This window comes from Pavona decussata, unplaced genomic scaffold, assembly GCF_977016875.1.
Source record: "Pavona decussata unplaced genomic scaffold, jaPavDecu1.1 SCAFFOLD_170, whole genome shotgun sequence".
Classification (NCBI taxonomy): Eukaryota; Metazoa; Cnidaria; class Anthozoa; order Scleractinia; family Agariciidae; genus Pavona; species Pavona decussata.
In genome coordinates this window covers 49,409-75,629 of record NW_028145581.1, presented here as the reverse complement: position 1 = coordinate 75,629, position 26,221 = coordinate 49,409, and the positions used below count along the sequence as shown (strand labels likewise).

Sequence of the window (26,221 nt, the reverse complement as noted above, 5' to 3'; positions counted from 1 at the left end):
CACAGCAAACTTCAACCTGTTTTATAACATGCGTAAACCCTTTTCGTAAATATTTCTCGTTGTAATGATGGATTTTGAACAAAAAGCGGCGAGCCAAGAGGTCAGAAATGCCCCGTTTCGCAAATTACAGATCTGTATTTCGCAAAACGAGCTCTTGTCAGATCACAGCGAACTTTTACCTGCGTCATTACATTCGTAACGCTTTTCGTAAATATTCCTCGTTTCAATGATGAATTCTGAACAAAAAGCGGCGAGCCAAGAGGTCGAAATACTCCGTTTCGCAAATTACAGATCTGTAGCCGCGACCTGACGCAAGTTGTGTTTTCACAGTATAGGCCGCGCGAACAGTTAATTGTGCTTTTAAGAGGTTAGAGGAATACAGCTTGTGATTGTAATGTGAATCTCAAGTGTTATAAGCATGAAACCAATTATGGTTTGTTCTTGTTTGTGAATTGATGATTTAACTTGTTTTCAGTGGAGGAAGAACAGCATGAGCTGGACTGTGTGCATATATAAGGAGGTCAAATTGAAAGAAATTACAATCTGCAAGACAGTCCTGAGGTATCGTGGAACGTGTCGCCTGTTGAAAGAGATTCCGTTCAGTTTGGTCACGATAATGCGCCAGGTAAAAACATTACAATTATTGCATTCATTGAGAATGTGCTGTGGTTTTGGTGTGAGATTTTGAAGCCAATTGTAGTGGAATCTAGTCACACATGTACTTTGGTGGCTTAAGTAGATCCTGAATATTTACCTACATAATATTTTAATTTGTATTTTGTAGCTCCCAGCTGCACATAATAATTTTGTGCTAAAGGATGTCAGTTACATGATTGTACATGTATGTTGAGTTGGTTTTCTTCTGGTTTATGCCGGTACAATTACATTGTACCCTGTATAACAGATAGATATTTTTATTATATATGACTGCTATTGTTGGTATTAATAATACTTAGCACTTTGCTGCATATTTATGCCCCAAAAATATAAATCTCTAGGAAGGGATGAGGAATTTGTAAGGTTATTATTATAATTATTTGCCGCCAGAAATTTTTGCAAAATTTATTGTTGTCATTTCTGTCAAGAATGTCAGTGTAAATCTTGTCAAATTGTGACAAATCTGTTCATTATTTCACCCTATTTGTTTTCATTTCGTTTCATTTTGTTTCGCAAAATACAGTAAGCCTTTGTGTAGAGAAAATTGCAACAGAGTTTGTGGACCGGTCTTTACCATGCAATCGCAGTACAGTGTAGGTGGCTTATCAAGCTATCAAAACCATAGCAAGCGTTGAGTTTGGCTTTCCGCCTCATATTTCCCTGCGTATGTTAATATATTCCAAAAATTGTAATTTCTTTTTCTCCAGCGGATGAAAAAAAGAACGGAAGGGCTTAACGCAAAGCTTTTGCATCTGTGGTTTACCTGCAACAAAGAGGTAGTTAATATATCATTTCTGTTGGTCTGGGTGTTACCACAAGACTCAGTGACATTATATGGCGGGCCCTCTTTTTTTATGCAAAGATGACTCAATTGAGTGTCAGTTAAGATATCCTGGTTGTCAAAAAGTGTCCACACTGCCTACGTAGGATGACACGTAGGATGACATTTCTTTCATCTTCAGGCACTGTGAAGGTAACTCTCGTTTACAAGCTGCGGATATAATGAACTTCCTTGTTTTTCCTTCTCGAGACACTCATCCCCTTATTTTTCTTCTTCTCTTCAGGAGAGAAAAAAAGATCTCCTTTTTTGGAAACGGTGTGAAAGTAAAACGATAGATCAGGTGAATAGGAGTGGAATCATTTAAGAGATTTAGGAAACGAGCTTATTACGTCATCGTTGCAATCCCTTTTTCTATAGGTGAACCAGTTGTTCGCAGAGGCAATGGATGGTGACACGCAAGAGCGAACGCTCAAGTGTGGCTTGAACCTTTCCGATATTACCAGGAGAAGATTTGAATGACAAGAGCTGATGTAAGTGTCGAACCGGTTTTATCAGCGTAAATAAATCTGGCGCTACATCATTTTAGTGCTATGTGCCACTTTTGAGTGCGGTAAGAGATATTAGAATTGACAGATGTCTCATTAAGTCTTTTTTCAGGTTATAAACTCATCGCTCGCATTTTTTTGCCGGAGAAATGGCTGCAGAGGTAAATTAAGTGATTTAATGGAATAATTATTAAATGCTCCACAACGACGCAAATTGCCCATGCACTTGATAAATGTCCTCTTTAACTCTTCTTACCACAGTGCAGTTCAATTCAATGTCATTGAACATAGACCACATGATCAGTGTTTTTTCCATTAACATTTACTGAAATTGAGGAAAAAATTAACACGAAAACAAATTTATTTCGAAGGGAGCTACTTTGGCATGCTATTCCTGTCATCTCCTGCTGAAGTTTCGACGCGACGGATTCATACAAGGGCACATGGGCCGCTGGTTCGCAAAGGTAAAAAGTCATTGAAATCCGCCTGATAGGTTTAGGTTTAAAATCTTCTACAAATAGGTAACTAACTTTCGGTCCTTCACGCAGATGAACCCCTTTGAGTCATTGGGGATGAAGGCTAGTGCGAACCTTTGCCACAAATATTTGGATAAGATTTGTTGTCGGTTCCTGTAGTTCGCACCTCGAATGAAATATTTTCATACGAATAAAAGGAAGGTTGACATTGTCAACGATTCCCTGTTTTTTTTCTTGGTTCCACACTACTTTGCGAAACAATGTCATTAGCTATGATAATTCAATAAGATTTATATGTACTATTTTATCTCGAGGTTCAGGAATATTGTTGACAGACAATACAGAATATGTTTTGAAGATTAAGATCGAACCTTTGTACCAAATGTTTCCAAGCTTCGAAAACATTGTCACGTATAGGTAAGAATGGTTGAGATCGAACCTTTGGAGCACATATTTCGACGATGTTTATTCTTCCTGTTTTTCACGGGGTTCGCATCTGTGAGGCGAGCATGTGTGCTTTTTGTTTCTAACGCCATCACTTTGAATGATTGATTATCACGAGATAACTCAAGTGCCTGAATATTACCGTTAAATGAACCACGTTTTAGCATGAGAACAAAAGTATTTCAAAATGAACCCTTTCATTTTTCTAGCGTCAAAGTTTCCCCATATGCAGGAACCATATAAATGAACCCATATAAATGAACCACGCTTTAGCGTGTGAACAAAAGTATTTCAAAATGAACCCTTTCATTTCTTTAGCGTCAAAGCTTCCCCATATGCATACGCAACCTTGTAATAACTTTGTACAATTCTGTGTTAACAATGCTTTGAGAAGGGTTCACTTCCATCTTTCGTGTTCTTTAATTGGCAGAAAACGAAACTTGTGTATGTGCTTCCTTTCTGCCTGCAGAGGTGAAAAAAATAACCACCGGCCATTCTTACATCAAGTTTATCAGACAAAATCAAAACGGTTATCGTTCAATTGGCTGAATAAAGTTCCTAAGACCACTCCCCTGGGTGTTAAAAGCCTCAGCAACGGTATTTATCGGTTGATTAAGTACGACTCGAGAGCTCAAGAATTTATATTTTCTGCGGGTGGCGGGTTTAAATTCCCGGAATTGGGTCATAGAAACTGGGGGAGGCAGAGCAAGCTAAAGAGAACAAAAAAAAAAAAAAAAAAAAAACACAATGAGGAGTTCATATACGTGTTGAAGAATCCTCATTAAAGACTGTAATGTCAAGGGCATAGTAAGTTAGCTACAAGTGCAAAAGCTTTATCAAATTAAAGTGGTTCCTTATTGAAAGATCTACACCGACAACGTTAAACACCTTTACATTTCGCTCGACAAGTAAATTCACTGACTATTGATCTGCTCTGCCTATTTCTTTGCTTCGTTGTTTTTAACCCTTTCTCATTTTAAGGAAAGCGAAAAATAAAAAGTAAAATTGGAATACAATTTATGGCAAATTATTACGTAAATTTTGAGCCTTCTTTAACATCTTACCCAAGGCGAAAAAAGATGTCGATTTTCACTCAAGCATGCATGTATAGTTTGTTCACTGAATTCTGCTTTTCTTTGGTCAACACCCCCTCCCCCAACCCTCCACCTTCTCTTGGGCTCACTCCCTGTGTTCTTGTTTTCTTAACCTTTTCTCCGAAAGCGAAACATGTCAAATAAGCCATATAAGATAATTAGAACGTCATCTTAAAACTCGTGCCCGAATCGAGAACATCGCGGATGTGGTTGAAGCAGAAGCAGAGGTTGAAGCAGATATCTCCAAATTCAAGAAAGAAGTGATGGAATGGTATTTTGCAGAAGCTTTGCTACTTGCATCTCTGCTATTCATACCAGGTAAGATTTAGGATAGAAAAATTACGAGTGCGAGTTTCCGCAAGTAAAAGTTCGCGTGTCGCACACAATGTTACCAAACAAGGATACAGAAAATCTAGCCGGCTTGATCCATCTCCGGAATTTGGCAGAGAGAAGTTTTGTTTTTCATGTGGTTAGGGTTTTAATATTAGGAAATTCCGAATCACTTTCCCCGGTGATAACTGGTAACGGATATTAGAAGAAAAGTGGGTATGTTCTAAAATTAATTGTTGGAAAGAAGTGATGGAATGCTATTTTGCAGTAGTAGTAGCTTTGCTATTTGCATCTCTGCTATTTATACCAGGTAAGATTCAGGATAGAAAAATTACGAAGGTGCGAGTTTCTGCAAGTTAAAGTTCGCGTGTCGCACACAATGTTACCAAACGGGGAAAACAGAGAATCTAGCCGGCTTGATCCATCTCCAGAATTTGCCAGAAAGAAGTTTTGTTTTCGTGTGGTTAAGGTTTTAATATTTGGGAAATTCCGAATCACTTTCCCCGGTGATAACTGGTAACGGATATTAGAAGGAAAGTGGGTATGTTCTAAAATTAATTGTTGGAAATCTGCGAATTGGATCTCCGCGCCCACCCCATGAAAAATAAGAAGTCATTTAAATTTCTGAGGTAACAATTACCTTAAAAAGCTTTTCTCTTCCTCCAGCATTCTTCAGCAACAGAAAGTGCTATAGTGGAATGACTACTGTTGAAAGGACAATCAATTTGCACACACATGGTTGTGTTTCCGAGGCCATTGGCATAGGGTTTATGCGTTCGGCGTAGACTTATACTGTACCGTTACAAAAGATTCCTTGCCCACTTCAAATCTAAATCCTTTTTTGGGCATAACTGCGCTCACAAACATTACCGGAGCCTTCGCTTGGACGAGGCAAATTTATAAAAAAAAGTGTAAATTACTCATCCAATTTATTTGAGTCAAATCTCAAATTATTTCAATATCTGCTTCTAACTGAATCTTCCACGGTCCGCGAACCTAAGTTCACACTAAGTATTTTCATTTGAATTGTCACATTGTGCAGCACTTCAAATTTCAGGTGGTACTGTTTATTATACTGTACGAGATGGCACCAAGTCGTTTTAACCCTTTAAGCTCGAATATCAACCTACATATTCTTGTCACTGTTTTCCTTATTTTTCGTATGGAGCTAGTTAGGAGTAGTTGTTAAAACATCAAGACTTTTTGTCTGTGGTGATGATGTCCTTTTTTCTCCTAAGCTGAATGCTTGATCAGGTTGTGATATTTTGAGGAGAAATTACGTGATTGTCACCCTTTGGGCTAAAAGGGTTAAACAATTTAGATGAAATCCTTAAGCTAGTGTAACTTAGGCTGCGTTTGGTCAATTTCTCCGTCGGCGTTCTCCTATACCGTACAACTTAATATAGCTACTGTAAATCCCAGCAGCCTTAGAACTATTATCCGGTGCCTTCACAGATTTCACCCCTTCAATCCCAGAGGTAAACATCACTAACGTTTGATTCCCAGGATGATATACTAAGGAATGAAGGCTATTAAGGTGCTTTTTGCTCCACTGTATAATTTGTCTGGAACTCTCGAATCTCTTAACGGTGGCCGAATTAACCTGATCTGAAACTCTGCCAAATATTCAATTAAATGAAAGCTGGTTAACAGTTCTTTTCTTTTTAGTTATTTGCTTTTCAACATTTTACACCAAGAAATTCGAATATTATTTTTCTTGCTACGCACCTGTCATTTAATTATCGAGAACTTCTATAGACTTACCGTCTTGACCCTTCACAAACAGAATTCCAGAAGAATCGAGAATGAATTTAATTGACCATTACTGCGGTGAAAACACTCGAGACAACCACGTATTGGATAACAACCTAAATGGCTCCTAAACACGCAAGGTTGACTTGACACGGAAACATTGTAACGCCAAGAAGGTTTGACTGTCAACGGTTGACAGTAAACCTTCTGGGCGTCACAATGTTTCTCGTTCTCTTCACCGCATGTCGGGATTCCTTGGTCGGAATTAATTCTGTTATTTGACAATTTTCAAGTCAGATTGATCTTTAAAATACATCCACCTGTGTCTTCGTTTTAAAACTCTTTTTACATCCTATGCAATATAAATGCAATTATGGTTACTATGATGCAAAGGAACTTCAAACGACCTGCATTTTACAAGAAATAATTTACACGTGTAAAAGTTTCTGGATTTTCTTTCGAACAACGTATATTTTAAACTTCGCGTAGGTCGGGCATGTACAATACAATTTTCTAGCCATATTTTCGTTCACTCTCCTATGCTTAGAACACTTTCCGACCAAATATAAAATGTTCGATTGAGTTTGAAAGAAACCTTTTACTTCAGTGTAATAACCTTAAAATCTTCCAAACATCATCCAAAGCCATAGGCGTACGGGCAGTTTTTTGCCAGGGGGGCGGTGAACCATTTGCCCGAAAACATTTTTTTGCACGTTGCCCGGCAAATTTTTACGAAACAGTCGAAAAGGAACGGGGGTCATACGATGTACCAACACAGGCCTACATATGAATTGAAAATATTCTTACATATGAATCTATCATATGAGCTCACGAAACACGTGAAAAGAAATAGCTGTCTCTGCCATTTCGACGGCCGAAGATATCAATAAGTTGGCATATGTCCTTTCAGTGTTAATAAGTACGCTGTTAATGACACGTTGTTGCCCCATGGTGCTGCGGAGGTATTTTTTCAATCTGAGCAACGCACTGAATGATCCTTCTGCAGAACACGATGTAGTAGGTATCACTCGGCAAGGATACGTACCACCAAAAAAAAGAAACCCTGGAAACATATCAAATTGATCATTCTCGTGCATTGTCTCCAGTGTTTCTGAAACGGCCATGTAGCCTAATCAGGGCACACGACGAAAACTCGCCTACATTTTCTGCTCGGCTTCCAGAAAGTCGCCGTCGATTTTGTAAAATTTAGCGACGCGCCAGAAACTTTCTTTATCAGGTGTTTCACTGTGACAGCCGGATATTTCCCAAGGCACAGAGTATTTCCTGATCCTGAACTCAAGCTCGGATAGCAGCTTGTCGATGGACGCATAGTAAGCGTTAATAAGGCGGTGCGATTCCGGTTTCAGCTGCGTTTGTCTTTGCGCGTGTTTACATACAAGGGCTTGAAGGTAACGCGATGGGGATTGTCTGGATGCCCTGGTGAATAAAAGATCAAATAGAAGATCGCAGCTTCTTCGCAACTGCTTAAGAACTGCGAAGATCTTTTTTCTATTTGATCTTTCAACCGCAGTTCAAAATATATGCGTCATATATTTACATTCATTTATTCATCCTTCTTTCATGGGTATATTACGAACTCACAATATGACCAGCTGGCTTCGTAGGTCAGCTAGTAGAATACTGCACCGGCATCGCAGAGGTTATGGGTTCGATTTCCGTTCAAGCTTGAATTTTTTTTCGGGATTTGTTTTCGTAACAGCTTAAGTGTCATTGTCTGAGAAAGTGTTCCAGGGGCCAAAACTTTTGGTCAACCGATTTGGCTGAAACTTGGCACAGAAGTTGGTTGCCATGAGATATTTGAAAAGCCAATTTGGCTCACTTCTCTGACTTTAAGTTTTAGAGTTTCAGGGGGGATCTCATTTTTAGCCTTTTGAGCACAAAAAATCCAGCCTTTCGGAGGTCATTTTGAAAGTGCCATAAAACCCAACTGGTAAATTGTGCTGCCAAATGAATTTGACTATGAATAGTACTATAATAGAGCTTTCATTTCATGAATGTAACTTTGTGCTCAAAGTATTGGACAGAGAGGAGCCTGGGGCTAGAGTTTGGCCAAAATTAATGTCAAAATTACAACTCAAAATTGCTATTTTTCAAAAAATCAGTGTATCTACCTGCCTTCTTGCATAACATCCGTACCTAAACCGTTATTTACTTTAGTGACCCAATTATCAAAATCAGTTGAGAAAAATTTGGCTTATCACGGTTTGTTGAATTTTTTTCACAAACACTCCATGCCTCTATAAGGTCATGCAAAATGGAATTTTGAGCATAATTCATGCCATAAACAAACCAAATTGTTGATATGAAGCCCTTATTCTGTATTTGGTCAGTGAAAATGAATTGTTTAAGGCAAATCAGTTTAATTGTTTAGAAATACTCTGATTCTTACCGTACAATTGCTCTTAAAAGCCTTTGATTAGCACAACAAATACCCTGATTTAGCAAAACAAGGTTTAATTTGTACTTTGAAAACCTAGTACCCATCAAACAGCACAAATGATGGAGGCCTTACCTCGATATAACAATTTTTCTAAACGATGCTTGAATTTTTCATTGATTAATATTCAGTTCCAAGTCATATTTCTTCTTCGTTCCTCCAAGCATGGAAAGTCTCTATATTTTGTCAGGCCTGCTTTTTATTATGATTACAAGATAAAGTTAGCTCAGTTAACGAAAACGTTCGTTAGCATATAATCTATGTCTGTTAACACCCTGAACAGTTCTTGTAAATACCCACCAATAAAGGAGCATGGCCATGCATACATAGATATATAAACTTACGTAGAGATATACGAGCTGCAGTTCATAGCAGTGCCGATGTGACTCGTTACTTCAGAGTCCTCTAGAGCGGAGTAAATGAAACCATCCGTCAAGAAGGAATGCACAGTTAGGAGAGCTCGATAGTAAAACAAAAAACTTGTGTTGCTAAATACAATAACCAAACGAGGCCAGGGCATTGAGATGATGCAAAATCAACTGGCCCGCCATTTTGGACATAGGAGAGAGTGGGGACTAAACCGAGGTTACGTTCCTCTTCCGTTTCGCGGCTATGTTTTATCAGGTGCAAGAAATTCAAGGGTAATTTCACGATGGCACTTTGTTCCTTTGAAGGGGTAAGTGATCCGTGCGGTGCCACCGCATGGGCTCCGCACGAAACAGGAATGGTTCCTTTATTATCCTGCGAGAATGATATGACTGAATGGTTGAAGGAAAAGTACAAGGGGTCAGGTGCGTCTAGGGCAAGAGGAAGACCTGGTCATACCAAAGCAGCAGGTGATTCAAAATATCTGTTAGGGATCATACACGCGCACAAATGGCTTTTATCGCGATCCAGTGGACTCTTTTCTGTTAAAGAGAGACCACGATATTTTACGATATTGTCGTCTCAAATTGTTTGTTTATGACTGATTAAAGATTTTCCAAGGTAATTTACTTGATTCTTGCGAAGAGAAACAAACATTCAACAAATTGTTTACAGGAAGGGCAAGGGGGTTGACTAAAACCCTAACTTTGAAAGGTAAGAGTGCAGTTAATTTATCGCAACAATCTCTATGACCAAAAACAACGATAAGAATAACTTGAAGTTGAAGGCTGTTTTTCGTCTGCTCGCTCTGTTTGTTTACATTCAGCTTTACCTGTTCAGACGCTTATCACGCAATCACAATTCGAGCGTGAAACCCTACCGGTTTCCTATATTTGCCAGTTTCGTCTAAGATAAGAGAACTTGAAAAATCTTTGCAAACATGCTGCATCGAAGCTTTTCGATGAAATTGACATTTTGAGCGAGTAAATGTCTTGTTTCACGGATAACTTTGTTGGTAACAAAAATTATTCGGAAACATTTTTTAATTACTTATAATTAGTTATTTTAGTATGTAAATAGAGGCGGTATAATTTTAGGAATCTTATATACCCAGTTTAAAACTTATCTCAGATTTATTGTTGTATTCTGAGCTCAACTAATTGATTAAACATTTTTTTCTACAAGAATAGATGAATCACGATAAAAAGAAACTACATTCGATTTTGAGACGGTATTACTGACTTGATAATGACACCATGACATACGTACAGAATGTTTTCCCGTATATGGACTCTCTGCTTCGCATCGTTAAGAAGCCCTTATATTGTCTCAAAATCTGCCGATTTGTTATGGGATTTGCTTGGAAGATTTGCTTCGATGCAGCATGTTTGCAAAGATTTTTCAAGTTCTCTTATCTTAGACGAAACTGGCAAATACAGGAAACCGGTAGGGTTTCACGCTCAAATTGTGATTGCGTGATGAGCGTCTGAACAGGTAAAGCTGAATGTAAACAAACAGAGCGAGCAGACGAAAAACAGCCTTCAACTTCAAGTTATTCTTATCGTTGTTTTTGGTCATAGAGATTGTTGCGATAAATTAACTGCACTCTTACCTTTCAAAGTTAGGGTTTTAGTCAACCCCTTTCCCCTTCCTGTGAACCATTTGTTGAATGTTTGTTTCTCTTCGCAAGAATCAAGTAAATTAGCTCGGGAAATCTTCAATCAGTCATAAACAAACAATTTGAGACGACAATATCGTAAAGTATCGTGGTCTCTCTTCAACAGAAAAGAGTCCACTGGATCGCGATAAAAGCCATTTGTGCGCGTGTATGATCCCTAACAGATATTTTGAATCACCTGCTGCTTTGGTATGACCAGGTCTTCCTCTTGCCCCAGACGCACCTGACCCCTTGTACTTTTCCTTCAACCATTCAGTCATATCATTCTCGCAGGATAATAAAGGAACCATTCCTGTTTCGTGCGGAGCCCATGCGGTGGCACCGCACTGATCACTTACCCCTTCAAAGGAACAAAGTGCCATCGTGAAATTACCCTTGAATTTCTTACACCTGATAAAACAGAGCCGCGAAACGGAAGGGGAACGTAACCTCGGTTTAGTCCCCACTCTCTCCTATGTCCAAAATGGCGGGCCAGTTGATTTTGCATCATCTCAATGCCCTGGCCTCGTTTGGTTATTGTATTTAGCAACACAAGTTTTTTGTTTTGCTATCGAGCTCTCCTAACTGTGCATTCCTTCTTGACGGATGGTTTCATTTACTCCGCTCTAGAGGACTCTGAAGTAACGGGTCACATCGGCACTGCTATGAACTGCAGCTCGTATATCTCTACGTAAGTTTATATGTCTATGTATGCATGGCCATGCTCCTTTACTGGTGGGTATTTACAAGAACTGTTCAGGGTGTTAACAGACATAGATATATGCGTTATTGACCAAGCGTGAGGTCAAGATGGCTGGATATTGGCCAAGTTCTTTTTTTGCGTTTTTATGGACCGAGACGAAGTCGAGGTCCATAAAAACGCAAAAAAAGAACGAGGCCAATATCCAGCCATCTTGACCGAACAAGCTTAGTCAATAAAGGATTTATTATATGGCTTTACCATCAAGTTAAAACTACAACAACAAAACAAAACACGGCATGAAACTGCTCTACTCGGAAAGAAATTCTTCGTAGCCGACCGGTGCAAGATTTATTTTCAGTGCATTTTTGGATTAGCAAGTAATCGTGGAAAACAACGAATCCTAAATTATCTTAGGGCTCTAACTTTATTATGTTTTAAAGGGAGTATACAATTATTAAGAACGAAAAATTTAGATTCTCGCAAGAACGGGAAGATTTGAATAGAATCCGGCAAACTCGCCATTTTTAGCCGATCGCGCGGTGGCGTAACTTTTTACACAGTTTTCGGCCTCCAATCATTAATTCTTGAATGAAACAATAGATTTTGAGATTATATGCAAACATAAGCCGAAAAAAAGAGCAGTTAAATCAGAAAACTGGGCGAAACTTTGACAAGATTTTGTTGTTTACAAGAAGCAAGACGCGGCTAAATTAAGAACGTGAGCTTCTTCGGCGAACTTAAAAAAAATACTTTTCTGAACTGCTTTAAACACTAACCGCAACTTCCACTACGCTATGATTTAAATACAGTCATTGCAAACCTATAGAACTTATCAATTTGGCACTTGACTTGAGACAATAAGTTTTTCAAAATCAATTCTATCTTAAATACTACACGCAGAGCAACTCACCGATTCAACTCACATTCATTGTAGCTGAAACAAAGTTTTCACTACACCAGGACGATTCCATTCTATTTCCTTTACCTTTAGGTAAATGTTGAAAGTTTACCGAACTTTTTAGTGAGCGTTTTCCCCCAAAACAACGGGAAAATCGAAGAAAACCCGCATTGTTGTTGTGATTAACCTTTCCATGCCAAGCAGACGGGCAACGGGTAATCCCGAGCGGGCAAGATAGCTCCATCTTGCCCGCTCGGGTAGCCAATCACAGCGCAGGATTTGACTCATCTTGCCCGCTCGCGGAGCCAGCCATATAATAAATATGCGTTATTGACCAAGCGTGAGGTCAAGATGGCTGGATATTGGCCAAGTTCTTTTTTTGCGTTTTTATGGAACGAGACGAAGTCGAGGTCCATAAAAACGCAAAAAAAGAACGAGGCCAATATCCAGCCATCTTGACCGAACAAGCTTGGTCAATAAAGGATTTATTATATGGCTTTACCTTCAAGTTAAAACTACAACAACAAAGCAAAACAGGACATGAAACTGCTCTACTCGGAAAGAAATTCTTCATAGCCGGCCGGTGCAATATTTATTTTCAGTGCATTTTTGGATTAGCATGTAATCGTGGAAAACAAGGAATCCTAAATTATCTTAGGGCTCTAACTTCATAATGGCTTAAAGGGAGTATACAATTATTGAAAACGAAAAATTTGGATTTTCGCAAGAGCGGGAAGATTTGAATAGAATCCGGCAAACTCGCCATTTTCAGCCGATCGCGCGGTTGCGTAAATAATAAACATTTTTCAGGATTTTTACACAGTTTTCGGCTTCCAATCATTAATTCTTGAATGAAACAATAGATTTTGAGATTATATGCAAACGTAAGTCGAAAAAAAAAAACGGGTGAATCAGAAAACTGGGCGAAACTTTGACAAGATTTTGTTGTTTACAACAAGCAAGACGTGGCTGAATTAAAAACGTGAGCTTCTTCGGCGAACTTGAAAAAAATACTTTTCTGAACTGCTCTAAACACTTAACGCAACTCCCGGCGCAACTTCCACTACGCTATGATTTAAATACAGTCATTTCAAACCTAGAGAACTTATCAATTTGGCATTCGACTAGAGACAATAAGTTTTACAAAATCAATTCTATCTAAAATTACTACACGCAGAGCAACTCACCGATTCAACTCACATTCATTGTAGCTGAAACAAAATTTTCACTACACCAGGACGATTCCATTCTCTTTTCTTTCCTTTAGGTAAATGTTGAGAAAGTTTACCGAACTTTTTAGTGAGCGTTTTCCCCAAAAACAACGAAAATCGAAGAAAAGATTGCATTGTTGTTCGGATTAAACTTTCGATGCCAAGCGGACGGGCAACGGGTAGTCCCGAGCGGGCAAGATAGCTCCATCTTGCCCGCTCGGGTAGCCAATCACAGCGCAGGATTTGACTCATCTTGCCCGCTCGCGGAGCCAGCCATATAATAAATATGCGTTATTGACCAAGCGTGAGGTCAAGATGGCTGGATATTGGCCAAGTTCTTTTTTTTTCGTTTTTATGGACCGAGACGAAGTCGAGGTCCATAAAAACGCAAAAAAAGAACGAGGCCAATATCCAGCCATCTTGACCGCACAAGCTTGGTCAATAAAGGATTTATTATATGGCTTTACCATCAAGTTAAAACTACAACAACAAAACAAAACACGACATGAAACTGCTCTACTCGGAAAGAAATTCTTCATAGCCGGCCGGTGCAAGCCGGATTTATTTTTAGTGCATTTTTGGATTAGCATGTAATCTTGGAAAACAAGGAATCCTAAATTATCTTAGGGTTCTAACTTTATAATGGCTTAAAGGGAGTATACAATTAATTATTGAGAACGAAAAATTTAGATTTTCGCAAGAGCGGGAAGATTTGAATAGAATCCGGCAAATTCGCCATTTTCAGCCGATCGCGCGGTGGCGTAAATAATAAAAATTTTTACACAGTTTTCGGCTTCCAATCATTAATTCTTGAATGAAACAATAGATTTTGAGATTATATGCAAACATAAGCCGAAAAAAAGAGCAGTTAAATCAGAAAACTGGGCGAAACTTTAACAAGATTTTGTTGTTTACAACAAGCAAGACGCGGCTAAATGAAAAACGTGAGCTTCTTCGGCGAACTTAAAAAAAATACTTTTCTGAACTGCTCTAAATACTAACCGCAACTCCCACTACGCTATGGTTTAAATACAGTCATTGCAAACCTAGAGAATGTATCAATTTGGCACTCGACTTGAGACAATAAGTTTTTCAAAATCAATTCTATCTAAAATACTACCCGCAGAGCAACTCACCGATTCAACTCACATTCATTGTAGCTGAAACAAAGTTTTCACTACACCAGGACGATTCCATTCTCTATCCTTGCCTTTAGGTAAATGTTTAGAGTATACCGAACTTTTTAGTGAGCGTTTTCCCCCAAAACAGCGAGAAAATCGAAGAAAACCCGCATTGTTGTTGGGATTAGACTTTCGATGCCAAGCGGACGGGCAACGGGTAATCCCGAGCGGGCAAGATAGCTCCATCTTGCCCGCACGGGTAGCCAATCACAGCGCAGGATTTGACTCATCTTGCCCGCTCGCGGAGCCAGCCATATAATAATATATGCTAACGAACGTTTTCGTTAACTGAGCTAACTTTATCTTGTAATCATAATAAAAAGCAGGCCTGACAAAATATAGAGATTTTCCATGCTTGGAGGAACGAAGAAGAAATATGTCTTGGAACTGAATATTAATCAATGAAAAATTCAAGCATCGTTTAGAAAAATTGTTATATCGAGGTAAGGCCTCCATCATTTGTGCTGTTTGATGGGTACTAGGTTTTCAAAGTACAAATTAAACCTTGTTTTGCTAAATCAGGGTATTTGTTGTGCTAATCAAAGGCTTTTAAGAGCAATTGTACGGTAAGAATCAGAGTATTTCTAAACAATTAAACTGATTTGCCTTAAACAATTCATTTTCACTGACCAAATACAGAATAAGGGCTTCATATCAACAATTTGGTTTGTTTATGGCATGAATTATGCTCAAAATTCCATTTTGCATGACCTTATAGAGGCATGGAGTGTTTGTGAAAAAAATTCAACAAACCGTGATAAGCCAAATTTTTCTCAACTGATTTTGATAATTGGGTCACTAAAGTAAATAACGGTTTAGGTACGGATGTTATGCAAGAAGGCAGGTAGATACACTGATTTTTTGAAAAATAGCAATTTTGAGTTGTAATTTTGACATTAATTTTGGCCAAACTCTAGCCCCAGGCTCCTCTCTGTCCAATACTTTGAGCACAAAGTTACATTCATGAAATGAAAGCTCTATTATAGTACTATTCATAGTCAAATTCATTTGGCAGCACAATTTACCAGTTGGGTTTTATGGCACTTTCAAAATGACCTTCGAAAGGCTGGATTTTTTGTGCTCAAAGGGCTAAAAATGAGATCCCCCCTGAAACTCTAAAACTTAAAGTCAGAGAAGTGAGCCAAATTGGCTTTTCAAATATCTCATGGCAACCAACTTCTGTGCCAAGTTTCAGCCAAATCGGTTGACCACAAGTTTTGGCCCCTGGAACACTTTCTCAGACAATGACACTTAAGTTGCGTACTAGCTGCGAGGATCTTTCTTCTATTAAATAACCAGAAAGTCATCAAGTGTTAGGCAACAACTATCTTGCGTGAATTTAACTGGCTTTCACGCCGACTTCATGTTAAAATAGAAATTATCTATCTCTTCCAAAGGAAAAAAAAAAAAATTAAAAAAGGGGCTTTGCACAAATTTATCTTGCTGCCCAAAACATCTGAGCTGCCCAGAATTTGTGGAGGCTGCAGTCCCCCAGGCCCGTACGCCTATGTCCAAAGCTGCTGCAAAAACCTGGGCACCCTATTTTGAGCCACCAGCAGAGCCAAAGTGAGCATCAACCCTAAATGTACTTTGTTGCTGGACTCCACCTATGATATTGACATGCCTTGCCTAGGTCTTTTGCAAGAGACTGCTCCTGCCACCGTGCTTAAGGTTAAGACTCTTTTCTGATGTTTATTATATGTTTTAATGTTGGTTGTACCTCGCATGGGTCTCGTTGTCCCTTTTTGGGTAATACCCTTTACACCATTCATTTTGTTTCTTGTATTTCTGTTTTGTTCTTTGTATTGAAATTGATGTGTCCAATAAAGCTGATGAAATAAAATAATAAATCAAATCAAATCAAATCAAATCAAAAGGTAGCCAAACTAGGTAATGTAATGTTTTGAACAGGTGTCAGCGGTAAAAGAGCTAAACTCGTCCCAGTTCCTGGCAAAGTAGTGGCAAGGCGGGGCTCCAATGTGACCTTAGTTTGTCTCGGAAGTGATGCGAGTAAATTGGATACCTATATCTATTGGAACTTCAACGGCAAGGAAATCAGTAGAGGCGATTCCGAGTGGCCAACAGAAGAGAAAGCAAATTTCTATCTGCATATCACAAATGTGTCTGAGAAGGATATTGGTGAATACGATTGCGTTGCAATGGTGCCTAAAGGCCTAGAACCTCCAGACGTCACTGAGGCTTCGATAGAGTTACAGTTATATGAGAGGGGTACGTAAATGCTGGGATCTGTTATTCATCTCCGCATAATACATCAGAACAGTAATTAATATTGACAACAAGAGATATGAGTAACAGTCGGTGTCATCGTCCCAGGTGAACCTGGAGGGAACTCATTCAGAGTCCGGGAGAGGAAGCCGCATTTAAAAGCTGAAGGTGCACGTCCTTATACATAATTAAAATCCCCAGTAGGACACACCGACTAATATATAACCCACGAAAATACTATGCCCTTGCTTAGTAGTATACCTTCAGCAAAGATAAGCCCCGTTACTGCCTTCCCCTGCCTTCCCCTGCCTTCCCTTAATTAACATTCCTAAGCGTCGAGTCCATGACGTCATCTATTGTTATAACCTAGGGAAAAAATGTCTTCCTGCATACTAATAAGTGTCGAGGTTTACTAATGAGCGTCACTCTTGCACAAAGGAAACAATAGACATGCCCAGGCTTGCCCGCTCTATACTTATCCTGATTGGATCTTAAGATTTATATTGTCTGTTTTGAATAAAAAGCGGTTAGATTTCGAAAGTGTCATTCCTTCATTCAACTTAAACTCGCTGGGAAAACTTTTTTTCGATTTTCAAAACGTTAGTACCGTTGAAAATGGCATTTTTCACCAACGTTATTGATCTTCAAGCTGCCTTGAGCGCTTGTTTAACTGTCCGCGACTGGGAGGTGTTGTTTGAAGCCCCGTTTGCTGGGAAAATTTATCTCCGATATTTCAGGTTATTCGTGACGATTATCGATCATTACCGTTAAAAAACAAAACACACACACATATATACACAAAGTGGCGCTGAAAACTCTATATTTCAAGTTTGTTTGACTATTACAAGACCGTTTTCTCCTACCTATCTCGAGGAAATAAAAAACTATGAAAGTCACGCACCGTTAGTCAGTTAATTATGCGGATCCACGAGCCTTAAGTTGCATACAAATTAGTTCAGTTCTGCTGGAAAAACCCAAGGGAGTATCTTGACGCATTAGTATATAATCAATTTTATATAACTTAACAAGGATCAATTAAAACACGCGACTTATAATTGCTAGCAATAGAACCAGACAAGAGATACCGTTTAAAAAACTTTATTAAAAAACAATGAAAAAAAGAGTCCGATACACAGCGATTTTAAGCGGATGAAATTAATTAATCTTCATCTTCTTCACCCATGGAGTACTTGTAAGGATTAAATTTCTTTTGCCGACGTTTCCTCAGCCGTTTGCCATGAGCTTCATGATCATCCAAATAATTTACAAATTGAATCCGACGCCTTTTTCGCTTCGGGGCTTGTTGTGATGGGGTTTCTACTGTGGGAGGAGGGGTCAGGAAAGCAGGGTTTGAGGGTGGTGCAGGCGTGAGGCTTTCTTTGTATGGTTTTTGAGAGATAGCCGCTTGTGTTAATTCAGGTGTTACGTTAAAAGGGTTGAGGGGAGTGGGGAATGCTGCCGTTGCTGTTGAAGAATCTAGTGCCCTTGATGTTAAGTCTGGAACAGCGCTGATTATTTCTTCCGGTCGTGTTCTTGAATTTAATTGTTCTTTAAAAGCCAGGTATCTGTTTTGCAACTGAAAGTATCGTTTAGCTTTTTCATCTTCCCGGAGATCGTTTCGAGAAAGCATGCCATCCATACTGCCCTTTATTTCTTCCATAGCTGGAAGTACCGGGGATGTCGCTATGTTTTGCTGCTTCAGATATTTTAAAAGCTCTTGAGGAATGTTTTCTTGAAATATTGCTTGGTTAAAGCCTTCTTCGCTGGGGAGGTCGTTTGTTCGCAATCTACAGTTGTCTTGGGTAGTGGTTTTCAGATCAATCAACAGATAACCAAAAGGTCTTTTCACAGCCTCTTCGTACTGATTTAAAAAGAAATCCGTTTGGCCGGGATACATTTGCTTCGCCAGAGTCAAGATTTGCAATTTGTCTCGTGGATTCTTAAATAACACCAAATAATGACTGTTAAGGCTTATGCTGCGGCTACCTTTTCCCTGATGGAATAGATTCTGCACGATATAAATCACACTGAGATTACGATGATGAGAACCACGAGTAAAGAGGTTCACAATTCGCTTGTCTTTACTGGCGTCAATCATCTGATCATCAAACAAGATCAAATTCCGTGTGTTTACATTAAAATAGGAATCCTGCTCCAAAGCCTTAGGAATGCCCTTGACGAATTCAATATGTGGCATGGCGACTAGCATTTGTGTGTACGCAGGCTGCCATTGTGAATAACACCAAACGATCCTCTCCGGGGGAGGGTGAATTGTCTCTGAAGCTTGTTGCAATAGAGATCGAACCCAGGCCGTTTTTCCAGACCCCATCATCCCGGCAATCATGGAAGTAAAAGGATGCTGGAAGCGAAACCGCTGACATTTTTCTGGAGAAAACGGCATAGCTCTGAATGGTGTGAAACTCGGCGACTCATTAAGCTTATTATACATATGTCTTTGCATGTTATCTTTTCTACTAAAGGATTTTTCGCAGAAAGAACAGAACCAACTCATGTCAACTCAGTGAAGACTTAACGTGAACTGAAAAAGACATCGAATGTGTCACATTTATATAGAATTAACCCCTATTGTTTTCCCTCCTCCTCCTCCTCCTCCTCCTCCTCCTCCTCCTCCTCCTCCTCCTCAATTCTATTGTTTTTCCTCCTCCTTATTTCTGGTGTTTTCCTTCTCCTCAAGTCTATTGCTTCCCCCACACCCTACACAATAAAAGGGGGGAACTTACTTTCTTAAACTCATTCCATGATCATGTCTCGCGTTGTAAAGAACAACCGAGCTTTCCTTCAGCTCCTTTCTGATTGCCCTTCCAAGCAGCGTCAGTTTCTCTTGAGAACAGCTACTCCACAACAGTTGCATGCGTTATTGCAAGTTATTTATAATGTACTTACAGAAAACATACCAGTGTCTGAAGAAGTTAGGGCCATATTGCGTTCGCATAAGGATGCTCTTCTAAATCTTGCTCAGCGAAATGTTCCTTACAAGACAAAGAAACGCGTCCTTGTGCAAGAAGGCACTGGGTTTATACAAGAATTACTGACCCCTGCAATTAGTAGCTTGTGGTATCTTATGTTATAAAAGAGACCGTGGATTCTGAAATTTGGTCATTTGTGTCTCTCTTTTAACGAGTGCTGATCAATATGAAGAGAAAGATAGATTTGGTTGAAGAAGAACACGAGAGTGAACATGAAGAAAGCGAAAGTTCTGATGATGAAAGCGAGAGTGAAGAACCAAGAATAAAAGATGTCTTGAACAACCTTTCCAACGCCGTTTCCAGAGAGCACGCTTCTGAACTATTGCATAGTATGGCTGCTTCTAAAAATATCTTGTTCTGGACACCTAGTGGACTGTTACTCCGAAACCAGCGCGTAATACCAGTAACAAACATCTCAGAGCTGGTCGAGTATGTGTTACTCCCTCATAACGAAGATGTCGCCAAACCCCGTGCGTTCAATACTTTCCTAGATGGACTGGCAGAGCTCGGAGTGAATAAGCGACTGGTCAAAAATAAAAAACTTCTAAGCGATTTGTTAGAAAAAGAAAGAGGATACCGGGATAAAGAGGACGAATCAGGTAATGAGGCTAATGATGAAAACTTGTCAGACAGCAGTGAAGAGGAGGAAACCAGTTCTGAAAATAGTCAACCTGAAGAGTCTCATAACAGCGGCCTGGAAAATGATAGGGAAGAAGAGGCCGAGAATAGTAGCGACTCAGTTGAAAATTAAACTATAGCTCAGGCAAAAGTTCATGGTCCGTGCCGACACTGCAACAGTTCACATGGATATGATACCGTAGTCATGAAATGTCCTAAGTGCTTTTGGGAAGATAACTGTAAAGTTTGCCCTATATGTGATCACAAGATTCCTCTTGAACGAAAGCAAGCCAAGGAATCTCTCCGTCGATGTTATGATTGTGGAGCGATCACACACAAGGATGAAAGGACATCAAACATGACATTCTATCCCCCTAGCGATGACGAGGATAAAGATCAGGATTAACGCTGTCATTAGAACTTTGCTTTGTACTTGAATTGTTAAACGATTTAAATAAAGAATTTTCAGTAAATTCTAAGCGTGTTTTACTTTTTCAGTGCGCGCCAAACATAACATGCAAATTAATTTAAGCAGGCAGGTATCGCTGTGCATCGGACTCTTTTTTTCATTGTTTTTTAATAAAGTTTTTTAAACGGTATCTCTTGTCTGGTTCTATTGCTAGCAATTATAAGTCGCGTGTTTTAATTGATCCTTGTTAAGTTATATAAAATTGATTATATACTAATGCATCAAGATACTCCCTTGGGTTTTTCCAGCAGAACTGAACTAATTTGTATGCAACTTAAGGCTCGTGGATCCGCATAATTAACTGACTAACGGTGCGTGACTTTCATAGTTTTTTATTTCCTCGAGATAGGTAGAAGAAAACGGTCTTGTAATAGTCAAACAAACTTGAAATATAGAGTTTTCAGCGCCACTTTGTGTATATATGTGTGTGTGTTTTGTTTTTTAACGGTAATGATCGATAATCGTCACGAATAACCTGAAATATCGGAGATAAATTTTCCCAGCAAACGGGGCTTCAAACAACACCTCCCAGTCGCGGACAGTTAAACAAGCGCTCAAGGCAGCTTGAAGATCAATAACGTTGGTGAAAAATGCCATTTTCAACGGTACTAACGTTTTGAAAATCGAAAAAAAGTTTTCCCAGCGAGTTTAAGTTGAATGAAGGAATGACACTTTCGAAATCTAACCGCTTTTTATTCAAAACAGACAATATAAATCTTAAGATCCAATCAGGGTGGGTATAGAGCGGGCAAGCCTGGGCATGTCTATTGTTTCCTTTGTGCAAGAGTGACGCTCATTAGTAAACCTCGACACTTATTAGTATGCAGGAAGACATTTTTTCCCTAGGTTATAACAATAGATGACGTCATGGACTCGACGCCTAGGAATATTAATTAAGGGAAGGCAGGGGAAGGCAAGGGAAGGCACTAACGGGGCTTATCTTTGCTGAAGGTATACTACTTTGCTTATATTTAAATTAAACATAACATAATATGTTAAGGTGGTGCTACGGTTTGCTTAATTATATACTTACTATTTCCCTTCCAAGCCGTAAGGGTCCATTGAAGGTGGAGGATCCAGGTAAAATGTTGGTGGCAGCCACAGTGTCCTGTAAAATTGGAAAAGCGATTTTCATACATAACTGAACTAAGATTACTGTTTTTAAGCTATTGGAATTAGAAATGTTGGTGAGGTACATACCCCGGCTTCTGCGATGTTTGGTTGGTGAAGATATCTTCTAGTTTGTCAATGCCGGCCATCTTCAGCTGAAAAATTGAAATAAAAAGGGAAGTACCAGAGATACCAGAGTTGAACTTTTTTGTTCTGTTTTTTGTTGATTTTGCTTATTTGTCATAGCCCTTTCTCTTCTTGACCTCTGTAAATTTCAGCAGCTAATGTAATCGTTCTAGTACTTTTTTCTACAAAGTTAAACCGTTGCAACTGTAAGGTTCGGTTTTGATATGAAACAGATAAGAAAAGTTGAAAAATACCATAGATTTTCCCAGATTCTTCGTGATCTTAACTGGCCAAGCTTAGGTGAGAGACGAGATACCGATTTTATAAACTGTAGCAAACTATAAATACAACAAGTACCTAAATATTTTTGGTGAAAAAATCATTATGACGAATACTATCCAAATGTTCGGGGCTCGGAACATAATCTTCTTATACCAAAACCAAATACAGTTGGCCCTCAAAAAGAGTTTCGTTTACTGGGGTGCTGTTTGGTGGAACAGTTTGTCACTAGCAAGCTTGAAGCAAAGCAAGCTATTAGCTAATCTTTTGTTGGAAACATTACATCTAAAACAGCTTATTAACATAAGGCACCAGGTAACCTATTATATAATTTTTATTGTAATTTATTGAAATTTAGATTAAACTGCTCGGCTCCTTGGAAGAGCACGAAACCAGTGATAATGGAGCCACTGATAAAATAAAGATTTCGTTATAAATCCGTTGCGGAGCACGTGCCTGTATAAGTAACATAACTTGGTACACGCATGAATTACTTCTAACATAAATAACGTAATATATCAAACACGAGGAAGGGTGTTTCCTCCGATTTCGAAACACCGAGAAGTAGATTAGAAAAACGAGGTGCAGCCAACTTCGAGGTATTTGTAAATAGGTAGAAACACTCTTTCGAGTGTTTGATATAGCTTCTCAAACTTTTGATAATTTTTGGAGAAATTTCAAAGTTCAAAGAATTTTAAGATAATAGGTCATTTCCGAGTTGCTGTGAACCTTACTATGAAAGATAGGCTAAGTGCAAAGCTTTTCATATGAAAATTAGTTTTGTTTGCATATAAATGAAAACTAATTTTCATACCAAAAACTTTGCACTTACCCTCGCTTTCATAATGAGGATTAAAGCAGCTAAGAAATGGTCTATTAAGATCGCATTTCTAAACCTCCTGCACGGTAGTGATTTGTTTTGTTTTGGCTTAACGATTTTTTAATGAGTTTGAGAAAGCATCTTTGAGATCGCTTTAACGCTTGCAAAAACTTCATTGTAACTATAGTTTCTTACTTTGACTCATATAGTAAGATGGCCGGGAGGGACCTACGCTTTACCAATGCCGGACAGTGGGTGCCCACGATCAAGGAGGGTCAGCTGGTCAGAAGGATCTCTACAGCAAAACACGGAGGACACCAGTCCACTGAGTAACTGGTCACGGCCAATTCACTTAAAAGGTCGCCAGAAAAACAACGAGATCACCCAGCATTTTTGTGTGAAAGAAAACAAAGGTGGATCCAGAGACTGGCCGGCGGGAAAGTACTGTATATACAAAAAGGGGAAATGCCCACACGGTAAGAATAAGCTAAAACTGTGTTGGTCTTGATGGATGTTAAGTAACGCCGGCCTTCTTTATTGACTCAGTTGAGTTTCTCAAAGCAAATTTCTGTTGTTGAGTCTGGCCTATTAAATTTATTTACATGGCGTTACGTTCTAAACGCGCTAATGGAGCTACTTTCAAATCAGTACCAATCATCCCCAAAAGGCACATCATTGTTTTCGGTGATTTTTACTCAAATGATTCATGAAAAGGTTAAATGATCCTCATCGACAGGATAAGTTTAACAACAAGACATGGATGATTATTGCAAGTGAAGAAAGGCTCCTCTAGACAGAAAGTTGAATGACTGTAAATTGCCCTTTTGGTTTCCATGACAACAGGTTTCAGTGAAGGCCGGATCAAGTGGGACGACGAAGACACGAAAAATGATAACTTGCACACTGGTATTCTCCCGGACGGTACTTATGGCAAGGATACTGTCGTGTATTTTTGTTGTAGATCAGATGGGTCAGCGAAAGCACCTATCGAACTGCCCATGCGTGATCCTTTCTTTCTGTTAAAACACTCTAGTAAATGTCAAGCTGTCATGGGCATGCGGATTGTGAAGACAAGGAAAACAAAAACGTGTGGTCTGGTAACTTGCCTGAATCATTGGTTGCCAAAGACATTAAACTTTACTTCTGCTATTACTCCGAGTACAGATCTTCCCCGATATTTAAGGAAATCAAAGGGGAAAATTGAACATATACCACAGTGGCAGTTTTTTTTTCAGGGGATCTCTTGATCATCAAAGACTTTCCTTAAACTTGTAAATAAACCAACCAACGCCTTCTGCCGCAACAAAACAGCAAAAGTATACTTCTTTTTTAATAATTGAACAATGACGTTAATAACAACTCTGTTAAATAGCACAGACTAGAGATTACAATGGGATGCGAAGCCAGGGGCTTATATGGCACAAGAGGTCAAGCGAAGAAAGTTAGAAGATGTGTTGCTATGTTGTAATTCCAAAAATAAATAATACATAATAAACTGACATAACATACAATATATAACAAACTAATATTTCTTTACACGTTCAGAAACATTAACAAGATTACATATTCACACGCCCAGTTTGTCATGTTATATGTTCTGTAAATTGCTTCACTATTAAAGACTCTGCCAGCACAAATAACTTGTTAAATTGCGTTAATGGAAGCCATTTACATGTAGCAAAAAACCCAAACCTAAATCTACAAATTCTACACCTTTATCCGCGCTTTGTTACCTTGTCACCTCATAAGTATTACAGTCAACTCTCGCCTTGCGGACACCCCGCAATCACGGACACCCTCTAATACGGACAAAATCCAGATCCCGGCGAAAACTATAGGGGTTGGACTCAAACTGATTCCCGCTATTACGGAATTACGGACACATTAGTGGTACAAACATGACAATTAAATTGTTTTGACTCTCGATAAAGCGGACACCATGAACTTCGCATGTAACATGAATTGCAGTCTGATGTGCGTCATTTGTCAAAACATACTTCAAAGGACTTCTAGAATTTTTATTTTCGAGTAAATTTCATTAGTGGTTGTACAACAGACTCTGCTTTTTCTCTCTTGCGCCTTTTCCTTCCAGATTCTTTAGGAGAGACCAAGCCCTCATCCTTCATTCTTAACGACTGCTCAGCAGATTCACTATTATCGATAAGCTTGTTCTTACAAGATATTTTGGGTCGCCACGTAACTCACAAATAACTGGAATCTCAATCCCAAGGCCACCACCTCTGCTAATCCTCACACCCCGTTATTACGGACTCTCGCTATTACGGACACTAAACGACGTCCCGAGGGTGTCCGCTATAACGCGAGTTGACTGTATTCTAGCATGCAATGTGATTTATGTTGTAAATGTCATGTACTTACTTTGTTATAATGATTGTCTCTTTATAAGTTTATCAGAAAAAAATTGTGCGTCAAGTTTCATAAGTACAGAGGACATTTTAGTCTGTCAAAGACTGTTTTATAAACGAATAAATGTCTTTTTTACATCTATAATTTAAAGAGATATAGAATGAAATAACAAAATTGAAAATATCTGTCGCTGTGTTGACATCACCGCCGCCAGGTCCATTCAATGAAAAGCGAGCGAGCGACTTTGAGAAAGTCTAATCACTACCATGAATTATAAACCGTTAAGAATTTAGCCAGCGTCTCCTCGTCAAAAGTTACCTTAATTTATGTGAAACACCTTGCTCATACATAAATTGCTGGTGAATCACCAATGAGGTGAAATAAAGCGAATTTTCAAAGAAAAAATGAGCCACAATATGTTATTAGCGATTTCATTCAATACTAGACACAACGAAAGCGGATATCCATTTCCATCTTGCCATCCGCACCCCAAAACATTAAATGAATAGTTTCCTTGGATTATAATAGCCGTTTTTAAAAAAGAAGATATAGCCATTGTTTTCGTTCTCCATTGATGGATAAGTTTCCTTCGGATTTTCAAAGCGTTTCTAAAAACAGATGACACCTTAATATTGTTGACTAACCGGAAAATTAACTCAAATTTTA

The 26,221-nt window shown here is 38.9% G+C and overlaps 1 pseudogene across 1 annotated transcript; it reads left to right on the top strand.

Moving 5' to 3' along the window:
- Positions 1 to 4,155: 4,155 nt before the first annotated feature.
- Positions 4,156 to 25,835, top strand: LOC146463969 (uncharacterized; annotated as a pseudogene). Its single transcript, XR_014856745.1, has 4 exons — positions 4,156 to 4,315; positions 16,465 to 16,782; positions 23,398 to 23,664; positions 24,032 to 25,835. The product of XR_014856745.1 is annotated as an uncharacterized LOC146463969 (transcript).
- The last annotated feature ends 386 nt before the right edge of the window (positions 25,836 to 26,221 follow it).